The sequence below is a fragment of the Moschus berezovskii genome, chromosome 12, assembly GCF_049115385.1.
Source record: "Moschus berezovskii isolate FMDL1 chromosome 12, NW_MosBer_1.0, whole genome shotgun sequence".
In the NCBI taxonomy this organism is placed as follows: Eukaryota; Metazoa; Chordata; class Mammalia; order Artiodactyla; family Moschidae; genus Moschus; species Moschus berezovskii.
Genome location: NC_142471.1, coordinates 12,245,100 through 12,269,616, shown reverse-complemented (window position 1 = coordinate 12,269,616; position 24,517 = coordinate 12,245,100). Strand labels below are relative to the sequence as shown.

The following is a 24,517-nucleotide window of genomic DNA, read 5'->3' as shown; positions in this document are numbered from 1 at the left end:
TTCCAAAAGGAGCCCAAAATAATTGTCCTCTCCCCATTTTAAAAAAATTCATGGGGTAGAGAGATTATTAGGGGGAAAAAATGTCTAAAAGGCTCCTAAGGCTGGCATTAATGAGGAAAATCCAATTGAGAAACACTGGATTAAAATAAAAGGTAAAAGAATAAATAATGGTTGGAAAAATTTAGACTGTAAATTGGTAAAAACTGAGAAGGAACTTAGAAACTCTGGGAGCTTGAGGGCATTTTGTGATGGAAAACCATTTTTAAGGATAATCAGTTCAGTTCAGTTACTCAGTCGTGTCCGACTCTCTGTGACCCCATGAATCACAGCACGCCAGGCCTCCCTGTCCATCACCAACTCCCGGAGTTCACTCAAACTCATGTCCATTGTCAGTGATGCCATCCAGCCATCTCATTCTCTGTCGTCCCCTTCTCCTCCTGCCCCCAATCCTTCCCAGAATCAGAGTCTTTTCCAGTGAGTCAGCTCGTTGCATGAGGAGGCCAAAGTATTGGAGCTTCAGCTTTAGCATCAGTCCTTCCAATGAACACCCAGGACTGATCTCCTTTAGAATGGACTGGTTGGATCTCCTTGCAGTCCAAGGGACTCTCTATCAGACACCTAATACCATGTACCAGAAGCTTCTTTAAAAGTTAGAAAAGAACAAGTAGACATCCTCAAATCAAAACTGCCTTATTATCTAAATCACTGATTTTAAACAAAAGACATTCTCTTTTCAGTGAACTCCCTGATATCAACTTCAAGGACATCATTATCTTTTCAGAGATCAATGAGTCAAGCACATGATTATCCCAAATTCCAGTAGACCACTAACTTCCATGTGATCTTGATAAGATATCTTCTGAACTTGTCAAATATCTGCTTTGAAGTCACACTGGCACAAATAATATTTTCTGATTTGATTCAGAGCCCAGACTGCCAAAGGTTTTCCCATACACATACGATTTCAAGATCTGAGATGGAAAAAACTCAGGCCCAACCGAAGTCAAGATAGTTCCTAAACTTAGGTGTGTGTGTGTGATTTGGTGATGCCCAAAGAGTCAGACATGACTGAGTGACTAACACTTTCACTTCTTTCAGGTTCCAGAGAAATCATGTCTCCAGGAAATGTCTTCTACCCAACCACTATCAGAACACAAATTACAGCACTAGGGATGTTGATCTTCTCATGATTATGTCCACATCAGCATTCTTCAAACCAGATAGTCTGTTACACTATATTAATATATTAAGTAATATTAATATAATACTTTTTAAAGCTACTTCTCAACAGAAAGAAAAATTAGTTGTTCCACTCAAATCTGAAACTCCATGAGGACAAGACACTGTCTTCTTTCTGCATCACTCTATTTCCAGCATGGAACAGCCTCTTGGAATTAGCAGCACTCAATGCATGTGTGATAGATGGAAAGAGAGAAAACCTTACCTTCAAGTGGGTTTAGCAATATTTCAAGCCCAGAATTTGTTGTGAAAAAATCTAACAGAATAGGTTGTGTGCGTGCTAAGTCATTTCAGGCATGTCCAACTCTTTGCCACCCTATGGGCTGAAGCCTGAAGGCTCCTCTGTCCATGGGATCCTCCAGGCAAGAATGATGGTGTGGGTTGCCATGCCCATCTCCAGGGGATCTTCCCAACCCAAAGATGGAAACCTCATTTCCTGTGGCTCCTGTATTGCTGGCAGATTCTTTACAACTGAGCCACAGTGGAAGCCCCTCAGTTCAGATCAGTTCAGTCTCTCAGTCATGTCTGAATCTTTGTGACCCCATGAATCACAGCACTGCAGGCCTCCCTGTCCATCACCAACTCCCGGAGTTCACTCAAACTCATGTCCATTGAGTCGGTGATACCATCCAGCTATCTCATTCTCTGTCATCCCCTTCTCTTCCTTCCCCAAATCCCTCCCAGTATCAGAGTCTTTTCCAGTGGGTCAACTTGTCGCATGAGTTGGCCAAAGTATTGGAGCTTCAGTTTTAGGATCAGTCTTTCCAATGAACACCCAGGACTAATCTCTTTTAGAATGGACTGGATGGATATCTGTGCAGCCCAAGGGACTCTCAAGAGTCTTCTCCAACACCACAGTCCAAAAGCATCAATTCTTTGGCGATCAGCTTTCTTCACAGTCCAACTCATCCATACATGACCACTGGAAAAACCATAGCCTTGACTAGACGGACCTTGGTTGGCAAAGTAATGTCTCTGCTTTTTAATATGCTATCAAGGTTGGTCATAACTTTCCTTCCAAGGAGTAAGCGTCTTTTAATTTCCTGGCTGCAATCAGCATCTGCAGTGATTTTGGAGCCCATCTATTTCCCATGAAGTGATGGGACCAGATGCCATGATCTTAGTTTTCTGAATATTGAGCTTCAAGCCAACCTTTTCACTCTCCTCTTTCACTTTCAACAAGAGGCTTTTGAGTTCCTCTTCACTTTCTGCCATAAGGGTAGTGTCACCTGCATATCTGAGGTTATTGATATTTCTCCCAGCAATCTTGATTCCAGCTTGTGCTTCTTCCAGCCCAGCGTTCCTCATGATGTACTCTGCATATAAGTTAAATAAGCAGAGTGACAATATACAGCCTTCACTTACTCCTTTTCCTATTTAGAAACAGTCTGTTGTTCCATGTCCACTTCTAACTGTTTCTTTCTGACCTGCATACAGGTTTCTCAAGAGGCAGGTCAGGTGGTCCGGTATTCCCATCTCTTTCAGAATTTTACACAGTTTTATGTGATCCACACAGTCAAAGGCTTTGGCATAGTCAATGAAGCAGAAATAGTTGTTTTTCTGGAACTCTCTTGCTTTCTCCATGATCCAGCGGATGTTGGCAATTTGATCTCTGCTTCCTCTGCCTTTTCTAAAACCTGCTTGAACATCTGGGAGTTCACAGTTCATGTATTGCTGAAGCCTAGCTTGGAGAATTTTGAGCATGACTTTACTAGCGTGTGAGATGAGTGTAATTGTGTGGTAGTTTGAGCATTTTTGGCATTCCCTTTCTTTGGGATTGGGATGAAGACTGACCTTTTCCAGTCCTGTGGCCACTGCTGAGTTTTCCAAATTTGCTGGCATATTGAGTGCAGCACTTTCACAGCATCATCTTTCAAGATTTGAAATAGCTCAATTGGAATTCCATCACCTCCACTAGCTTTGTTCATAGTGATGCTTTCTAAGGCCCACTTGACTTCACATTCCATGATGTCTGGCTCTAGGTCAGTGATCACACCATCATGATTATCTTGGTTGTGAAGATCTTTTTTGAACAGTTCTTCTGTGTATTCCTGCCACCTCTTCTTAATATCTTCTGCTTCTGTTAGGTCCATACCATTTCTGTCCTTTATCGAGCCCATCTTTGCATGAAATGCTCCCTTGGTATCTCTAATTTTCTTGAAGTGACTTCTTGTCTTTCCTATTCTGTTGTTTTCCTCTATTTCTTTGCATTGATCACTGAGGAAGGCTTTCTTATCTCTCCTTGCTATTCTTTGGAACTCTGCATTCAGATGCTTATATCTTTCCTTTTCTCCTTTGCTTTTCACTTCTCTTCTTTTCACAGCTATTTGTAAGGCCTCTGCAGATAGCCATTTTTCTTTTTCGCATTTCTTTTCCATCAGAATGGTCTTGGTCCCTGTCTCCTGTACAATGTCACGAACATCCGTCCATAGATCATCAGGCGCTCTTATCTATCAGATCTAGACCCTTAAATCTATTTCTCACTTCCACTGTATAATCATAAGGGATTTGATTGAGGTCATATCTGAATGGTCTAGTGGTTTTCCCTACTTTCTTCAATTTCAGTCTGAATCTGGCAATAAGGAGTTCATGATCTGAGCCACAGACAGCTCCTGTTCTTGTTTTTGCTAACTGTATAGAGCTTCTCCATCTTTGGCTGCAAAGAATATAATCAATCTGATTTCAGTGTTGACCATCTGGTGATGTCCATGTGTAGAGTCTTCTCTTGTGTTTTTGGAAGAGGGTGTTTGCTATGACCAGTGCGTTCTCTTGGCAAAACTCTATTAGCCTTTGCCCTGCTTCATTCCGTGCTTCAAGACCAAATTTGCCTGTTACTCTAGGTGTTCTTGACTTCCTACTTTTACATTCCAGTCCCCTATAATGAAAAGGACATCTTTTTTGGGTGTTAGTTCTAAAAGTTCTTGTAGGTCTTCATAAAACCGTTCAACTTCGTCTTCTACATCGTTACTGGTTGGGCATAGGCTTTGATTACTGTAATATTGAATGGTTTGCCTTGGAAATGAACAGAGATCATTCTGTCATTTAAGAGTACACTATTTAAACAGAGTCAGTATAACTGTACCACTCTAAATCATATTAGCAAATTAACATAAAACTAAGTATATTATGACACACCAAGAGCATCCTGGGCTAACATACCTTTGGCTGTGTATCATATTTTGCATAGTGTCACAGAGCAGGCACTCAACTGTTAATTTCCCAAAGTATGACATAGAATCCCAAATTCAGATAATCCCTCCTCTATCTTTTTCTTCCATTTTATAACCATAAGAATTTCTTTACTCCCTTTTTAAGAGCATATGTTCATAATTAAGTAAGCGGGCATTTACAAAAATAGGATTGAAAAGAATGAGAAGGTAACAAGTTGCTTCTGTCTTATCTAATTATAATAGAAAAATGGGGTAAAACATCATTATTGAAAAGAAAGCTAGGCCTATTCAATTTGACTGAATGTGCTGGTTTATTTCATTGTTCTTCATGTCTACAGTCATTAATCTGTCACCTGTAATTCACTATAAATGATGCTATCAGTGATTATTTCAACGTAAGTGTTCAAAAGACAAGGCCTTGGTTCAAAGGACAATATGGGTGAGGTTTGTCAGTTTTCCTTTCCACAATAATAAAAAGTGGCATTGCATTTTCATTTATTCAGTTAGTGTTTGATAGATGCCTACAGTGGGTCAGGCAGTGTTCTAGGAACTAGACATTTAACAATTAAAATAAAAGGTTAATTCCTTTCAGAGAGCTCATGCTGTAGAGAATATAAATAGACAATAAACGAAAAACAAAATGTGCACTTTATTAGTGGTGATAAATCTTCCGGAGAAGGACAACAGATTAGGGAGATGATGATTGATAGAAGGGGTGCATCCTGTCTCATGGGACGTGATCACAAAATGCTGTCCTGATAAGGTGACATTTGTAGAGAGATCTGAAGTGCAGAAGCAAGCTGTATAGATTTCTAGATAAAGAATGTTCTAAATAGAACAGTAAGTGCAAAGACTCTGAGATGGAGAGTGCATGGTATAGACCAAAAAACAGCAGGGGTTTTTCACATGTAAGTTTTGCCTAAATAGCTTACCTTACATCTATTTAAACCTTACTGGTCCTTTAAAGTGAGATCTCTCAAGCAAAATCCTTTAAACCAAGTTCCTGGTATCCCTCCAAAAAGATCTGGCTTCTCCACCCTTTGAATCCCAAGAAAAACTTGGCTCAGAAAATTCTGTTTTATAAGAGAACATCTTTGTAGACTATAAACACATATCTAGGGTTCAAGACTTGGCTGCAAATTTGTATAAACCCTTCTGAACCTAGCTTCCTCAAAACAATGCTGTCTTTGAAAGTCAAAGACAGTATCTTCAGTTGGTATCACCGACTCAATGGATATGAATTGAGTCCTGAGGAAACTCCAGGAAATGGTGGAGGACAGAGAAGCCCGGCAAGCTACAGTCAAGGTTTCAAAATGTCAGACATAGTCAGACATGAACAACAACATAGTTGGTATGGGTTTTTCAGAAATTTAAAGGGTCAGTAGGCACTACTTTTTATAGCTTAGTCTGGTTTGGACTTCAAAAATACATTATATGGCACCTTCAGTTTTCCAAACGACATGCTTTGATTCATGCTTTGGTTAGTGATCTCCTTGCTAAAAGGGGGATACAGGGAGGCTGTTCATCAGCAGGATTTGGGCCAGCGTTCAGTTCTGTAACAGTGACGCTAGTCTTGGTTTATACGTGTGATTTGCCAGATATAATCTCTGCTCCCCTTGCATTTTCTTTGGACTCTTGTAACCGATGGTAGATCAAATGAAGCAGTCAGCCAGAGTATCTAGTATCTTTGCTTCTTCTCTCACAAGGAAATGAAACACTGGTTTCTTATGTTACATCTGTAAAAGTAATATACTCCCTAGATCCACCAACTGTGTTCACCTATGCCTCAGTTTCAAAGACTATTTTAACTTTTTTGTACAAAAAGAACACTGGTAAAAGTATATTAAAGAGTCTGTTTTATCATAACTTCAGTAACAAATGTGACTTTCAAAAAGAGTTATTTATTTATTCATTTTTCTTAAATATTCATCAACTTTACTTTTTTTTTATTGGAGGTTAATTATTTTACAATATTATATTGGTTGGTTTTGCCATACATTGACATGAATCCGCCCCGGGTGTACATGAGTTCCTCTTCCTGAACCCCCCTCCCACCTCCCTCCTCCCCTTATCCTCCCTCTGGGTCATCCGCATGCACCAGCCCCGAGCATCCTGTATCATGCGTCGAACCTGGACTGGTGATTTGTTTCACATATGATAATATACATGTTTCAATGCCATTCTCCCAAATCATCCCACCCTCACCCTCTCCCACAGAGTCCCAAAGACTGTACTATACATCTGTGTCTCTTTTGCTATCTCGTATACAGGGTTATCATTTCCATCTTTCTAAATTCCATATTTATGCGTTAGTATACTGTATTGGTGTTTTTCTTTCTGGCTTACTTCACTCTGTATAATAGGCTCCAGTTTCATCCACCTCATTAGAACTGATTCAAATGCATTCTTTTTAATGACTGAGTAATACTCCATTGTGTATATGTACCAAAGCTTTCTTATCCATTCGTCTGCTGATGGACATCTAGGTTGCTTCCATGTCCTGGCTATTATAAACAGTGCTGCGATGAACATTGGAGTACATGTGTCTCTTTCAATTCTGGTTTCCTCGGTGTGTATGCCCAGGAGTGCGATTGCTGGGTCATATCGCAGTTCTATTTCCAGTTTTTTGAGGAATCTCCACACTGTTCTCCATAGTGGCTGTACTAGTTTGCATTTCCACCAACAGTGTAAGAGGATTCCCTTCTCTCCACACCCTCTCCAGCATTTATTGCATGTAGACTTTTGGATAGCAGCCATTCTGACTGGTGTGAAATGGTATCTCATTGTGGTTTTGATTTGCATTTCTTTGATTATGAGGGACCCACCTCCCAGAATATTGGAAATAAAAGCAAAAATAAACAAATGGGACCTAATTAAAATTAAAATCTTCTGCACAGCAAAGGAAATTATAAGCAAGGTGAAAAGAAAGCCTTCAGAATGGGAGAAATTAATAGCAAATGAAACAACTGACAAAGAATTAATCTCCAAAATATATAAGCAGCTCCTGCAGCTCAATTCCAGAAAAATAAACGACCCAATCAAAAAATGGGCCAAAGAACTAAACAAACATTTCTCCAAAGAAGACATACAGATGGCTAACAAACACATCAAAAAGAATTTAAAAAGTGGGTTGTCCTGCATTTGAAAACAGAGTGGGTAGCCACACTAAACAGTAGATGCTAGGGAGTTTAAAAATGATCATAAAGTATTGTATCCATGGAGCATAACAGTCACCACTACCTCTCATTCATGTGAGACTAACATTATTTTTCATATCAAATGAATCATTTTGAACCTCATTTTAATTTTTCAAAACTTGACTCACTCATTGGACACACAAATGCAGATGTCTGCCATCTAGTGGCAAAAATTAGTATTGGCACTCTACTTTTTCTAGGAAAGTGTCAACATTCTGCTGAGAAAAATGTAACCTAAGTCCCATGTTTCCCCATGAGGAGAAAGCCAAGTCTAGGAAGATAACACATCTAACTGGTTACACCATCCTCATACTGCCATCTCTTCTCTTCTTGACACTAAGTAGGAACAGGCTTGTTTAGAAATCCCTAGGAACACTACTTTAGGTTTTAAGGATGCTGAATTCACAAAGATATAAGTTCCACGAAAGCAGAATGACTATTCATCTAATTATCTCTAGCATCTACATCAGTGACTAAAACAATTCAGCAACTTAGCAAATTTTTTATAACATAATCATATTTATTAAAGAATGTATTCCATATAAAATGGCAAAGTTCAACAATAAAAAACCGAAAATATTTTTGCACCAACCTAAGAGTCGGACATGACTGAGCGACTGAACTGAATACTTTTTCGCTACCTCATGTGAAGAGTTGACTCACTGGAAAAGACTGATGCTGGGAGGGATTGGGGGCAGGAGGAGAAGGGGACGACAGAGAATGAGATGGCTGGGTGGTATCACCAACTCAATGGACATGAGTTTGAGTGAACTCCAGGAGTTAGTGATAGACAGGGAGGCCTGGCGTGGGGTTGCAAAGAGTCAGACACGACTGAGCAACTGAACTGAACTGAATACTTTTACACAAATTGAATGTAAACTATTATTTTCAAAGCTGAAAATAGACCAGACTGTGGATCACCTACCAGAGGAATTTCTAAAGTTCTAAGGAATAGGGAGATTGATATTTTTGTTTAACTCTCTAAAATTAATATAATTTACATTAAATTTATGTAAAAGTATTGTGCTATCGTATATGCTTTTTAAAATGTACTCATGTTTGGAATTCTATTGTAAAGTTCTCTTTAATTGATGAACAAAACTAATCTACGTCCATTTCTAAGAATATTCATAATAATTAAACTACTATGCACATATGAGGCAGTTATAGACTATTTTGTCCTTCCTTTCTTGACATCCCATTGTTTGTATCAATGATATATGTGATGTATTTGCTCAGAAAGTTAATTCCTAAATATAGCATTATACACAGGAAAAAATGGGGTCAGCTTCTGATATAGTTTCACGATATAACACTTAAAAGAAAAACTGTTGAGGACTAGATGTATTTGAGATAATTTCTGTTTTTACACCACCCTGTAAACACTGTTATCCATATTAAAAAAAAAAAAAGCTGTAAATTTAGCTACAGAGGAACACATTTGATGGAAATGTGCACTCAGCTGCATGTGACTCTGGGACCCCATGGACTGTAGTCTGCCAGCCTCCTTTGTCCATAGATATACTCCAGGCAAGAATGCCGGAGTGGGTTGCCATTTCTCCTCCATGGGATCTTCCTGACCCGGGGATTAAAGCGGGGTCTCCTGTGTCTCCTGCATTGGCAGGCAGGTTCTCCACCACCACTGTGCCATCTGGGAAGCCCTTCAGTTCAGTTCAGTCACTCAGTCATGTCCGACTCTCCACGACCCCATGAATCACAGCACGCCAGGCCTCCCTGTCCATCACCAACTCCCGGAGTTCACTCAAACTCATGTCCACAGAGTCGGTGATGCCATCCAGCCATCTCATTCTCTGTCGTCCCCGTCTCTTCCCGTCCCCAACCTTTCCCAGCATCAGACTCTTTTCCAGTGAGTCAACTCGTCTCATGAGGTGGCCAAAGTATTGGAGTTTCAGCTTTAGCCTCAGTCCTTCCAATGAACACCCAGGATCGATCTCCCTTAGAATGGACCGGTTGGATCTCCTTGCAGTATAAGGGACTCTCAAGAGTCTTCTTCAACACCACAGTTCAAAAGCATCAATTCTTCGGTGATCAGCTTTCTTCATAGTCCAACTCTCACATCCATACATGATCACGGGAAAAACCATAGCCTTGACTAGATGGACCTTTGTTGGCAAAGTAATGTCTCTGCTTTTTAATATACTATCAAGGTTGGTCATAACTTTCCTTCCAAGGAGTAAGCGTCTTTTAATTTCATGGCTGCAATCACCATCTGCAGTGATTTTGGAGCCCAAAAAAATAAAGTCTGACACTGTTTCCACTGTTTTTCCATCTATTTCCCATGACCTAAATTCTACACCTGAGATCTTAGTCCTTCCTCAATTGTATTTAAGTTCCAATGGAAAAGAGCACTCCACCCTTCCTCAAAGTCTGAGGAACAGCCTAAATTGAATGACTCATCTTAACAGAGAACAGCCTAAGACAATGTACCCCTTGCCAATCCAGGCTATTAATCTGGATTAAAAAAAATACAGTGTTTCTCTATCTCATTCAATCTTTCAATCAAAATATTCTGTCACTCTCTCTCTCCAATTAGCAGATTTTAATATTTAGCAGACAGAAGTATCATTCAAGGTTATTTATTTAAAATGCAGATGGACAGACCCTGCCTCCGTTATGATTCAGCTGATCCGGTTTCAATCCCCAAGACTACAGTTTAACAACTAAACCAGGTGATTTTGGTCAAATGATCTTGGACCACAATGGAGAAATATCACCTTAAGTCCCTGTGATGGAAATCTTTCCAGGGATTACAGAAAGCCCTCAGGAGACCTGGCTACCTACAGCAGCCAGTGATGAACAGAAATAACTCCTTCACAAGTCCTGGCCACTAGAACTAGACAGCGAGAGGAGCCCTAATTTGTTAGATGTTACCTGAAAGGACAATGTCTCTTAAAATGTTAGGGTCACCAGTGTAACCATTATATCCTTGCAGACAACCCTTCAAGCACGTGAAACTCTGAGTTCGACTTGGGATAATTCTATTACATTCTGTATCATATTCATCAAGACCTTCTTAGTGTTTATTAACATGTAAACTAATCTGTCATTATCAAAATACAGATAAGGGGAGGTGGGAGGGGGGTTCAGGAAGGGGAACTCATGTACACCCGGGGTGGATTCATGTCAATGTATGGCAAAACCAACCAATATAATATTGTAAAATAATTAACCTCCAAAAAAAAAAAATAATAGTACACTGAAAACTTCTAAACCTGATTTCTCTCCTCCCCCACAACCCAAAGAAAGGAACTCACAACACATACAAGAACAGTATTGCCAAGCACTGTTTTAGGCCTTTGGAATATATCATGAATAAAACATAACATAAACATCTCTGCCCTGACAGAAATCTAAACCATCACTCAATTTGGTAAGCTGCTCATCCCCATTTTACAATGTGTAAGTCCTGGGGGACAGAGAAATAAATAATGGGTGATTCCTGATGTGAAGCTCAAAATCTAAAGGAAAATTCTGATATTTGCACAATTTATTGTAGTCCAAACAAGTATGGCAAATGTTACAATATACAGGAAAATAATACACTCAAGGTGCAGAGGGAATGAAAAGATGAATTGGCTTGGAGGGGGCAGGCAGGGCTCCTCATATCTGCAGGACCACTATAGCCAAACCTAGACTAGCACATTTTAAGAAGTATGGAAGGTCTCCATGGAAACCTAGAGGCAGGAAAACAGGCATATTCCAGGATCCTCAAGCAGGCTGGTGTGGCTCCAGAGTCAGAGCAGAGGGCAAAAGGAAGGCAGGATAGAAAGTTATGGAGAGTCAAAATATAAATGACTTTGATCTCCCTGTAGAATAGATAAAAGCAAACAAAGTAAAAAGACAAGTCAGAGGCCACTGGGACTGCGCAAGGGGGTGGTGGGAAAGAGCCATATCAAAGAAGTGCAAGTAGGTGCAGGAAGGAAGAACCTGATGAGACAGTTCAGGAAAATCCATTAAGATTTAGGGAGTGTATATAGGAAATAAAGAATCAAAATGGTTCAAGTTTGAGCTCCTAGGATGCGTGCATGCTCAGGTGGATCCAACTCTTGGGACTCCATGAACTGTAGCCTAGCAGGCTCCTCTGTCCGTGGGATTTTCCCAGGCAAGAATACTGGATTGGGTTGATATTTCCTCTTCTAGGGAATCTTTCTGACCCAGGGACCGAACGCACATATCCTGAGTCTCCTGCACTGGCAGGCAGATTTTTTTTTTTTTTAACCACTGAGCCACTAGGAAGTCCACTCTAGGATGACTCTGATGGAATTAAGCCAGGAAAAACAGGAGGAATGGTCTATTTTGGAGAAAAGTGATGTATTCCAAAGTCTAAATGTAACATTACAGGTACCTGATTGATATTCTTTATGGAAATGTCCAGCAGGATGCTGGCATGGAAATCCAGCACCCAAGGGAGAGTTTTGTTCTACAGAATTCATCCATTGACACTTGAAGCTCTAAGTGCAGCTGAACTCACAAAGAGGGGCTGTCAAGTGAGAAGAGGTGAGTTGATTCCTGGGAAGTGACTTAACATGAAAGGATAGAGAAAAGCAGACACAGAGTCAAAAGATCCAAGCATGTTAATTTTATAGCCTTGGGTAAATCACTTGATAAGATGTAGACATCTTCTTTATATAATTTCATTGATTCAGACTGTAGAAATCTCACATAGGTTCAGAGTTTTCTCTGCGTACTGTCTGGCACTCGACTTGTAAGTGTGTCTTCATAAAACACAACCAGCTCTGTTGACAACTCTATAGATTCCCTGAACATACACTTGCCTTCCCACTATCCAGGGAAATTATCTTCCAGAATTCTACTACAAACTGACTTTTTAAAGCGGCAAATAGGGTAGCAATAACATTCATCATTATTAAGATTTCTCTCTCTAAAATTCTTAGGGGAATTTTGATTAAAACTTCTAAAGAAATTTCTTTTTCAACAGATGTGTTACACTGTGCCTTATTGGCATTCTAAGACATAGATTATATACTTTATTTTTTCTCCATAATTCTCCCATTGGTGTTCAGTCTAATTCTCCCTAGATTGTGGTTTTATTAAATATACAAGATTTTGTTAAGTCTTTAACGGTTTCTATGTTTTTCATTCCAAACTTACATTCACTCATGAAACAAAAACAAACATACCTACACACGTGTGCATTAGACCAATAAAAATATCTTCAGAATTAAAAATTAGACATCTGTTCTTTATGGATCTAAATAATGCAAAAGCTTAAATTTCAATATAAAAGGTTAAAATTCAGTATAAAATCTGAGAATGCATGTCATCAAACATGAGGCTTTTAATCTAGCATCAAAAATATACCTCCACTGGGCTTTCCTGGTGGCTCAGCAATAAAAATCCCACCTACTAAGATAAGAGATGGGGGTTCGATCCCTAGATCAGGAAGATCCCCTGGAGAAGGAAATGGCAACCCACTCTAGTACTCTTGCCTTGGAAATCCCACTGACAGAGGAGCCTGGTGGGCTACAGTCCATGGGGCTGCAAGAATTGGACACAATTTAGTGACTAAACCACCAACACCATGCCTTCATTAGTCCATTGTTTGACATTAGCCTGAAGGCATGGGCATAACTTGTGTCTTTTGGGGTAGTATTTCTGTGTTACTCTTACAAATCCAAAGTGTCTATTACAATTCTAGGGGTAGAGAAACTGCTGAATACAGACATGCTTAACTAATCAGAAATTCAAAGCAAACATTTTTCTATATTGCTGGGCCACTTTAAGTGGATGGATTTTTATGCAGTGAAATCAATCAATCTTTTAGAACACATTGTAGATTAAAAATTAAGAAGGTAGATTTATATTGAAAGTCAGCTCACAAAAGTGTATTATTATCCCAGTTTTGTATAAAGTAAATGTTAGGATGTGTACAGAAAAATATAAGAGGATTATGCTGAGTCCCTTGGACAGCAAGAAGATCAAACTGGTCAATCCTAAAGGAAATCAGTTCCAAATATTTGTTGGAAGGACTGATACTGAAGTTGAAGCTCCAATACTTTGGTCACCTGATGCGAAGAGTTGCCTCATTGGAAAATACCCTGATGCTGGGAAAGATTAAAGGCGGGAGCTGACAGAGGATGAGATGGTTGGCTGGCATCACCGACTCGATGGACGTGCGTTTGAGTAAACTCTGGGAGTTGGTGATGGATAGGGAAGCCTGGCGTGCTGCAGTCCATGGGGTCGCAAAGAGTCAGACACGACTGAGCAACTGAACTGACTGAACTGAACGCATCAAATGTTACTTTGGGGGCACTGGATCATGATGAACTTTTAGTTTTCACATATGTTTCTTTCATGTTTGAATTTGGTGTAACCCATGTTACTTTTATAATAAGAAGAACAGAAAAACAATATTTTGCATATTTATACATACATTGAGCATTTATGAGTGTGACTCTGTAATAAGTACTTTAGGACAATCAGAGACAAATGAAACACGGCATCATTCAAGCACTTCACACTCTAGTCTTTCAAACAACTTATACACACACATGAGAGTCAATTTCTAGGCAGGTTGATAAGAAGTCTGGGGTCCCCAAAGAGGGGAGAAGGGTCTGGGGTTCTTAAGGAGGAGATAGGGGTCTGGAATCTTCAAGGAGGCGGAAAGGACAAATGTCTTTTTTTTTTTTTCCTCTCTACATTCCTTAGTCTTAGTCACATAAAACAATTTTTTCTTTGAGCCCTGAACTGAAACAAACTCTGAAAACACAACAAACAATTCAGTTCTAACTCTGTACTAAGGATTATATAACAACAATGTATCCTGCTTGAGGACAGTTTCTCCTTCTTGAAAACCTTCTAACTAATTCTGTTACGGAAGTGAAGTGAAGTCACTCAGTCATGGCCAACTCTTTGTGACCCCATGGACTGTAGCCTACCAGACTCCTCTGACCATGGAATTTTCCAGGCAAGAGTACTGGAGGGGGTTGACATTTCCTTCTCCAGGGGATCTTCCTGATCTTCTCCAGAGATTGAACCCAAGTTTCCCGCACTGCAGGCAGACACTTTACTGTCTGAGCCACCAGGGAAGCCCAACCCTGTTATCTTAAAATGTAAATTATGGGAGTGGGTCTAGTAAGATCTTTGCAACCTTGAGACATTCTTTTGATTCATTGTAATAACTAATTTAAAAAAGTATATAATTCCCTTGCTAAAGACTAGCGAGTGGGGACTCTCCTTCCCCCTTTTGATGTCTATATCAGAACCTTTCTCTGTCCCTTTTTCACTTTAATAAAAAACTCTGCTATACAAAAGCTCTTGAGAGATCAACTCTGATCCCTGGTCCCAAAGCTAACTCTTCTTGGGAGATCGTGAATTCAACACACTGTAAGCTATCACACACAAATAAGTGAATGTGATCAGTGGTAAAACTGAGAATCTGATAAAGTACCAAAAGATGAATTCATAGTGAAAAGTGTCCTTGACAAACTGCTAAAATTTGGACCCACAAGGATGTGGAAGAAAGGGCATTCCAAGTAGCATGAGAACATAAAGTAATGAAGAAGGCAGAGGGTATTCACAACAGCAAGTAGGGTGGGTAAAGTCAAGGTAACCTTGAGACTTGAGGCTGAATTTAATGTAAATCCAAACCTTGGACCATATGGAATGCTAGCTGGATGCTGATTTCATTGCTAGTCAATAGATAGCATAGAGGATATCAGTGAAGTTTTTCTCACATCAGGATAGGGAAAAAAAAATGATCAGATTTGGTCTTCAATAAAAGTAATCTCTAAAGTGTATTTGAAGACAATATAGTCAATAAAATCACCTGGAAAACTCAGAGACTCTAACAGAAAGGTATAAAGGTCTGATTGCACCTGCATTACCTGGGGTTGTTGGGAAAGCAGACTCTCAGGCCCTCACTCCAGACCTCCTGAATCAGAGTCTGCCTTTTCACAAGATTCCCACATGATCTGACTGCACATAAAAGTTGGAAAAGCCAAGAATTAAGTAGGTAGGTAGTAGGAAAGAAAAGAAGCCAAGAGGCTGAGCTATTATTTGGTTGAATTATTACAATTTGGTATCTAAGTGAAGGAAGAGAGTAAATCAAGATTACTCAGAAAATTTGGAGCCATAGGATGCTGATGCTATGCAAAGAAAGAGGAAACCTCAAAGGATGGTGGTGAGGAGGGAAGAGACGAAGGCTACTGTCCAGCAGGCTCATAGAAGTGCCTCTTCCAGGAGCCACACTAGGCTTGGAGATGATATGGGTGATCCACATTGAAGAGTACTGGAAATCTTGACAATAAATGGAGTCACAAAAGGAAAGGGGAGCAGGAAAGGCAGGCCAGTCAACCGAGGAGAAAGTCTTTGAGAACCTTATGCTGCTCAGGAGTCAAGGCAGGGAGGCTTGGAGGATAAACAGGAACCAGAGGGGAAGAGAATCAGGGAAGTACAACACTTTGAATATTAAGGGAGGTTGAAGGTGTTGCTAAGCGATTAAAGGGGATGCCCAGAAAAGGGCCTCTTGTTTTGTGACTAACAGGGGACAGGTCATTTTTGGCCAAGTGATTTCTGTGAATCTGGTGAAATGGAAGTCACAGAACAAACAGAGTCAGAAATTGGTAAAAATTAAAGACATGTGGATGCTACTCATCGAGTATAAATGAAAAGGTTAGGGATGAACATGAAAATTTAGAAGGGGTGCAAAGGACTAGGTTGACTTAACTTTAAGCTGTTGAACTTTAAAGATTTTCTTATGGAAGAAAGATCAGAGGTATTCTCATCCTAGCTCTCAGAATGATTAGGAAGGCCAACAAGCACAGTGAGGAGGAATTGGATTTCTGGCTCAGTTAAAAGCAGGTTCTGCCTCTCCCTGCTCTCCGAAAATGGAATGAAGTGCATTACGAGTGTTAATTTCTCAAATTGTACAAACTACACAGTTGGATGCTCACCAATGGGAAGTCACAGAGTAGAATGCTCTTCACCGATGACTTCTGTTGTGAGCCAAATGACAGTCTCCCAAAAGATATGTCTGCCCACATCCTAATCCCCCAAATCTGTGAGTATGGCCTAATATGGTAAAGGTGTGGTAAAGCTAAGGCTCTTGAAAGAAGGAGCTTGTCTTGGATTTTCTGAGTGAGCCCTGAATGCAATCACATGTATCCTCATAAGATGGATGCACAGGGGAGGAGACACAGACTGAAAGAAAGGAGATAATCTGACTCCAGGGCGGAGACTAGAGGCAGTCCCAAGTCCGGGAATGTAGACAGATACCTGAAGCTGCAGGAAGCAAGAACAGGTTCTCCCCTGGGGACTTTAGAGGGAGTGTGAGTTTGCCAAAACCTTGATTTCAGACTCCTGGTTTCTAGAATTATGAGACAGTGCATTTCTGTTGTTTAAAGCCCTAGGGAATGAATACAATGTTGAACATCACCTTCCAGCTCTGAGATTTCTTGAGCTGCTCTCACCTCACAGTGATCACGTGCTCCCGGAAGGCAGAGCCCCTGACTCACCCTCCTGAGCTTCCAGAAAAACAATGTCCACCATACCCCAGTATGTTAGAGAACACCGACAGGGGACTTATCACAGGAATATGCACCCCTGTGTGTAAATGAAAAGAAGAGATGATAGCTAGATAGGCAGACAGATGACTGATAGAGACAGACGCATTCTATTCAAGCAAGTAACTATTGAAATGTACTTGTTAAACACTCTCATGAATGTAACTTTCTCAGAGAGAACCATAAATACTACTTGGGTTACCCTTGACTGTCAACTTTAATATTAAAAATACTGAGAAAACCAGAATCAGAGCAAGGATATGTGACCTCCAGTTGCTAAGTTTTTAGTTTCTTCTTATTAAATGAATTGAGGGATTGAAAATAATTTATCCCAGGGAAAGCAGAATAATAGCCACACCCAAGGAAAGCTGAAAAAGGCTTGTTGCTTCCTGTGTGATGATAAGGGTTTCGGGGTTAAGAGGGAAGATGGGAGGACCCCAGGTAAAGGAACCTTGTGGCAATGCCAGTTTCCCTGCAGGGTTCCCTTCCTACCAGGTAAGACATGTGGCGTGTATTATCATGCATGTGAGAAATCACAGGCAAGGAACATAGAAGACCCTTTCCTTCCATATCATGTAGAAGAGGGACGTCCCAGGGGTTTCAGAAGTAAAGAACCTGCCAGCCAATGAAGGAGATGCAGGAGACACAGGTTCAATCCCTGGGTTGGGAAGATTCCCTGGAGGAGGAAATGGCAACCCACTCCAGTGTTCTTGCCTGGAGAATTCCATGGACAGAGAAGCCTGGTGGGCTACAGTGGATATGGTGGCAAAGAGTCGGATATGACTGAGTGACTAAGTATGCAAGCATGTATGAGAATTTCTTTCTGGTGCAATTGATTTGAGGGATCTCTGCATGACAGTTGTGCTTTTGTGCATGACAGCTGAGCTCAAAAAAGTTGAAAATCACCAAAAAAAAACTACTGGGCTCAATAATCCTCTAGAATGACTGTACATAGATACAGAGATGTAGAAATATAGAGATATTTAGAAATAAAGAAATCAAGAAAGATAGATATACAGATACACAGAATGTAGTGACACTTGATATTTATGTGGATTCTTAGAGTCTACACAATACCACTAGCTTGGGGTACACTGAAGGTGAGAGGTGGCTGGATGAAACTTCAAATGGCAGTGAGCAAGATGTGGTACCTATATAAGCAGGAACTAGGTTTCTCTCCAGACTGGGTCCCAGAGCCAATTCTAATGAGGTAATCTGCTTCAGAGTAATACACACAAAAATATTGACAAAGGCTGTCAGCAGATCCCTTTTCCCAGAGCTTACTGACAGGATATTTTTGAGTGACATCTAATGCTTTGGCCATAGTTACCTATGATCAATTGGAAGGCTTCCTTAAGAGAACTTCAAAGCACCTCATAATCATAAATGGACGGTCTTCACAAGAGACACCTGGCAGCCCTCTCCTCTCTGAAACCGACTGGTAATATTTTACTCTGGTTTAACCTCACCTGAATTTGACCTGAACAGTAGTTATTGGAGGATATCCTGCTCAACCCAGGATGTCTAGACAAACTCCACTTCCTGCAATAGAGGTGACTGAAGGTAGGATATGTCATGGCTCAGCTGGTGTGCCGGATTTCAAGGGAACACTGGGGACAGGAAGTAAGCCCGGGCTAGGCTAGAACAAATGACCTAATGAAGGATTAATTCTGTAGTGAGAGTCAACAACTCAAATTACAGTGGCCAGGAGGAGTATGGAGAACAGAGATTTGATCCTGCCAACAATGACACACAAGGAGATCTGTCAAGTGGAACTTGGCAGCACAAGTCTCCAGGCAGAAATGATACACAGTCACAAGGGTGGCTGTGCCTCAGGCCCAGGGGTCTGTCCACTTTAGGGCTGCAGTAGGGACTGGCAAGAGAAGGATTAGACTGCTGCTTCTGGGCAGAAGGTCTTGGAAAGAGGGAGATTAATTGTCAAGGTCATGCTTATCTTTCCAAGGTGACTTCAGTCCTACAAAGGCAAACTGAGTACAGGGGAGAAGTTCAGTCCTGTGAAATGGCAAATACAAGAGATGCACAAACTGAAGCTAGATAGGCATGGGAATCAGTAGAGTTCACTAGGGTCACGGCAGGTAAACCCATCTCAGACTTCCCTCTTGTGTGGGCTGCACTGGCTGATGAATCTGGAAGGCCAGACCCCAAGTCTCACCAGAGCAGGGCTGGGGAAGACAAGAGCTAAAAGCCCACAGTGTGTCTGCCAGCTACCATGGGTTTCTTCCACCATTGTTTCTCCTCAAAATGTTCATTCTGGCTGGCTTCAGGATGAGCTGGCATAACTGGTAAGAAGAAGATGGCAGTGGCTCAAATATTCCTCCTGCCGGCTTGCTGTCATCGCCAGTAGATTCCGGGTCCTGTGTCCATGTGGCAAGCCGCAGAGGAAGTCTGAAAAGGTGCACACCAGCCAGAGAACTTGGCCTTCAGGAGCCTGTGAGCAGGAAGTTCCAACAGGTGGGAGAATAAAAACAGCCAGCCTGAAGGGGAGAGCCTGCCAGAGGCAGGGGAGTCTGCAAGCTGACCAAACTTCTGGACAAAAAGGAATACACAGCAGCCAACTACTGAGCCAGGGGGACACCTACACACTGGCTCTCCGGGCTCCAGGCCAAGGAATATTAAGGAAGGTATGCATCCAAAACATGCACTGCATTTCATAGTGCTTTAAAGACCGATCAAGAAGCACGTGCACAGGCATCATGCCTTTCAACCACAAAGCCACTCCACAACTACTACCTGATCATCTCCGCCTGTGCACTGGGAAAGCCATGCTCTGGAAAAGGAACATGCTTTTCCTGTAAGGCCCACCGTGATTCAACATTTGCAATAGCTTCACAGTCTTTGTTTGAGGACAGTGCAAATGCAGATCTGTACTGCCCAGGGTATGTAACTTTCAGGGCCCTCCAGATGCTGAGCTGACAATGGAAAAGGGTCCCCTTTGCACCTGCACAACCTTTCTGTGAAGGGCCCATGGAGGAAGAAGTGATGACTGATTTAGGATTCAAAGAGGCTACTTGGGTTTTGACAGGAACAAGGAACACTTCTTTAATGGAGAAGATACAGACTGTCCAATTCAAGAAACAGAAATTAATTTCTAACTTGACTAGCTTTGCCTCATGTAAAATTCCTTCAATGATCTCTTCACATTTTTCCTCTAAAGTTAAAACTTTCCATTCAGGGTGAAATTGTAACCCAAAGTGCTGTTAAGACTAATAACCAGGATAGGGATTCCACTGGACTAAATGAGACTGACAGATGAAAAATCTTGTGGAACATTTAACGGCCATCACACCTGAAAAGCACTGCATTTGAGAACTAAGCATGAGACACATTTGATTATCCTGATTAATTCTTTAAAGCTGTGGAGGGATTTGATTTTTTTTTTATTGAAGCCACATTTGCCTTTTTGATATTCTTCAGTAAGACAGATGTGTTTTAAATTCACCAACTTATTGTGTAAAATATTTCCAGTCACTCACTGATACTTCAAAACCACAATGGGAGGATAATGCTATTAGTCACAATACATTATGATATCAAATTAGGTCTCATAAATGAAGGACAGGCACATCACTCTGCATCCTGATCAGAGGTGTATGCTTTGTGAGAGTCACAGTTCATTCATCTCCTATCTGAAGCGCCACCACAGCACAGCTGTTCTCAACATAAACTTCCCTGCACTGCAAACAAGACCCAGTTTCTTAAGAGTTACACTGACAGCATCCAGGCCATTTAGGGGTAAGCAACTAATTTTGCCAATGTTAACAACTTTATTAGGCAAGAACACTATGTTGGCTTGGGGAATAATAGGGGAAATATTAGGTAAAAACTTGAACAAAACTATTACTTTCTTAAGTTCAAATACATAAGGCAACTTGGCTTTTAATCAGATGGTTTTAATTTTCTGTTTAATCAGTTTCCTGGTATGGATTCAAGAAGTTCTAGTTCTGTGAATTTTTTTTTTTTCCGGGCTCATGTTCAACAGGTTGTCTGCAATTGAAAGCTAAAATATCATGCAAAGTAGTTCATGTTTTCACACACTGTAGCTTAAAATAATGAACAAAATTTCTTTTCTTAATGAAATAAGTCAGTTGTCTTTATAAGGAAGATAAATGAAACAGTACACCCTGAAGAACTTTAAAGTATGCCTAAATACTCTTCAGGAAAAAAAAAAATTTTGTTATACATTTACCTTTGGTCCCAGGAAGAAAAATAAAGTAATATATATGCACTCATTTCCCTAAACTTCAAAAAACGTTTCCTAATTAAGTTTAAATGTAGGTTTAATGCAGAACTACTCATTATTGTAACACTCTCAATCATTCTTTAAATCTTAACCAATTCCATAAACATGCTTTCCTTTTTCCCAAGTTACATTTTCTCATAATTTTCCATGTGAAAGTACACAAATCAAAAACCTTTTCAAAATCTACTTTTTCTCCAATATTCTTTTTAAAATGTCAAGTTTCCTGAAATAAATATTGGTTTCTATTTAAAAATAAGTACTTCAATACCACCATTTTCAGATTAAATTCAATCTTATAGCATCCTCCCAAGCCTACAGAAACAGTCTAAATTAGACCTGCAATTAATTAATTTTAAATTAGTAATTTAAGCTCAAGTTATATTTCCATATGGAAACACATTTCAGAATTATTGTGCTTTCTAGCTCAGCAACAGCTAATTACATATTAAGCTAATTGCGACAAACCATTGTAAACAAAATCAAAAGATAGGCTATCCAGTGCTAGGAATATGTGATCAAGACCACATTGCTATGGCATGTTGAATGCAGGCTGGAGAGGCAGGCAAGTTCTATGTATACTCCGCAATACCAGCTCCCATAACCAGAGGGTGCACCCAACGCCATGTCTATCCCACAACATTTGGAACAAAAAGACCTCAGGGTTTTCTTTTGTTTTAATTAATAAGCTGCTACCACAAACCTGTCTATATTCATGGATTTGTTCCAGGGTCAACTCTCCTCATTCTGAGTGCATGTTTTTATACATGGCCTCATAAGTAAATACAGGGGCACTGTTTTAAACACAAAAAATAGTGATGGATGCTGCATGAAATATAATGAGCTCACCACATAAGATCATCTGGGACTACATAACCCACAGATATACTTTTCACACAGATTATTTTTCAAATCGTGACCCCGAAAGACCCCACATGGAGGATTGCTGGCTTGCTGGCATTCTGAGGCCAAGAGAGAAATGAAAGGTCTGTGCAAAGCAGTGAAATAATCAGTGTCCTTAACATAAACGATTAGATAAATACATTTACCTCCTAAGGAGAGCCACCGTTTTACACTGCAAACACGGACACCGGGAGGAAAGCATATCCTTAGAGCCATCGGACAGGTTCAGATAGCACTTACAGACAAACGAATATTTGCGTTTTGAAATCTGTCCATATGGATGCAATTCCCAAACCTCTGCTTCCTCTACCACTTCGAATCCGCGTGCCAGGAGAGTCGCACACACGCCGAGTAGGATCACAATTCCAACATGCACAAGCGCAAAGTAGGCAAGTGAATTCTGCTGCTCGAAATCAACCCTCCTCCAGCGCCCACCGCTTAAAAATCACACAGAAATTAACCCAGCTGTAAGGAGGCTGCCCTGGGGGAGGGTTCCAGAGAGGAGATCCGGTGCAGTTCAGCGGCCCGCGCTCCGCGAGCGCAGGCTTTCCCTGGATCTGTAAAGACTCGCACCCGGGCTTTGCACCTTCGCCCAGGTGTTAAACTAAGTGCCACATCTGCCTCTTCGCCCCCAGCGAAATGCAATCTCAACTAGCGGCCCCACTGCGAGGGTGGCAGGTGTCTGTTTGTCTTTTTAAAAGCGTTAGGAAATCAAATAGAGGGACCGACACACACAACAAACGCGCGCGCACACATACACGCACATACCGAAGCCAAGAAGCTCCTCTTGTCCGGACACACCGTGCCTCGGACTCGGGGGACAGAGAATCCAAGCGAAGGAAAGCCGGGGTAGGGGCGGACATCCCAGGTTCTTCCCCGGCCACCACTCCTATTATTCCAATCGCTCTCCCTGCACATGGTGTCACCCCGGCGTTCCCCACCTCCCCTCCTAGAACTCCAACTCCGCAGCAGATTCCGCGCTCTCCAGGTTCAAGACCTCACCCCCAAATCGTCAGACCAACTGTCTCCACCCTCCCCAGTACCCTCTTTAAACTCCCCAAAGAAAGGACATCCACCCGCGCAGAAAACTTTTTCCTCGTTTTGCAACGCGATAAGGCATAAAAGCAGGTCAGCCACTACCGCCACCCGCTCTGCCCAGCGCCGGGCTGGCGGAGGCCGTCCTTACCTGGCCGCTGCGCTCCAGGTGGCCGTCCCGCGCCGGTCGGCCGCGATCCCCCGATGCGCGGGAGGCGCCGGGTCCACGGTGCGCTGGTCGCCTCCCGCTCAGCGTTCAGGAAGAGAGTGTCCTAGGACTGCGCCCCCAAGCCCGGAGCCGCCCTTCGGTTCATCACTCGGCTTTCCAGAAGCGTCCCCGCCTCCCCGGCAAACTGACGAGGAGCGTGGGGATTCGGGATGGCACCGACTTGCCACCGCGGTGTGCGCTCGCGGGTCCGAGAGCGCTCTCCCCGCGGGCAGCTGCGGCCGCGCGTCACATGCCGCCTCCGGGCAGCGGCCGCGGCACCTGCCCCAGCGGCGGCGCTCCTGGCCGCGCACTGCCGCCCCCGCGCCTGGGGCTCCCTGCGCGCTCTAGCCCTTTCAGTCCACGTCCTTGCTCCCTCTATCTCCCCCTTCACTTCTTTCCCCGCCGCCTCCTCCTTCTTCCTGTCCCCTCCTGTATCTCGTAGTCTCTTTTTGCACAAGCAGACGCCAGGCGCTTCAAGTGGGAGGTCTTCCCTCCTCTCTAACTCTTCCTCTGCCTGGTGGCGGCGGTCGTGGCTACTGCTGGCCGCTCCTCCTCCCCTTCCTCCTCCTCCTCCTCCTCCCCGGGCTGCGCGCTGGTGTAATGCACAAGCCGCCTGGGTGAGACCCAAACCTGCCAGCCTTCTGAGCATGCCCAATTGCCCCGCTGGCGTGGCGCTCGACTCCCGCGTGCTCGCTCCGCTTCGCCGGCTGTGCCTGGCATGGGGCGGAGGCGGGGTGGGGTTGGTGGCGAGAGCGCCCAGCTGCGGAGGAGCCCCGCGTTCTCCCCAGGTGGGCTCCCAGGAGATGGGAGACTCACCCACCCAGCGCGGCCACACATTGTCTCCTAATTGTGCCCCTCTCCGGTGCTTCAGGAACAGATTTTAGTCGGTCAGTTGGTTTCGTCGTGTTCTCTTCTAAATTGGTTTGCTTGAACTGCTTGGAAGAATTGGAAGGAAGTAGATT

At 42.1% G+C, this 24,517-nt stretch overlaps 1 protein-coding gene across 4 annotated transcripts in view; it reads right to left on the bottom strand.

Moving 5' to 3' along the window:
• The window catches only part of CHRM3 (cholinergic receptor muscarinic 3), a 610,458-nt gene extending 586,331 nt beyond the window's left edge, over nucleotides 1-24,127 (bottom strand). For 3 of the 4 annotated variants that reach the window (XM_055425739.2, XM_055425741.2, XM_055425740.2), the window contains exon 1: nucleotides 23,499-24,127. The gene's annotated coding sequence lies outside the window, so the exon portion shown is untranslated. Of the gene's footprint in view, nucleotides 1-22,458; nucleotides 23,321-23,498 lie in introns of those variants that run through there. The other variant, XM_088841875.1, reaches the window with a different exon arrangement.
• Nucleotides 24,128-24,517: the final 390 nt, after the last annotated feature.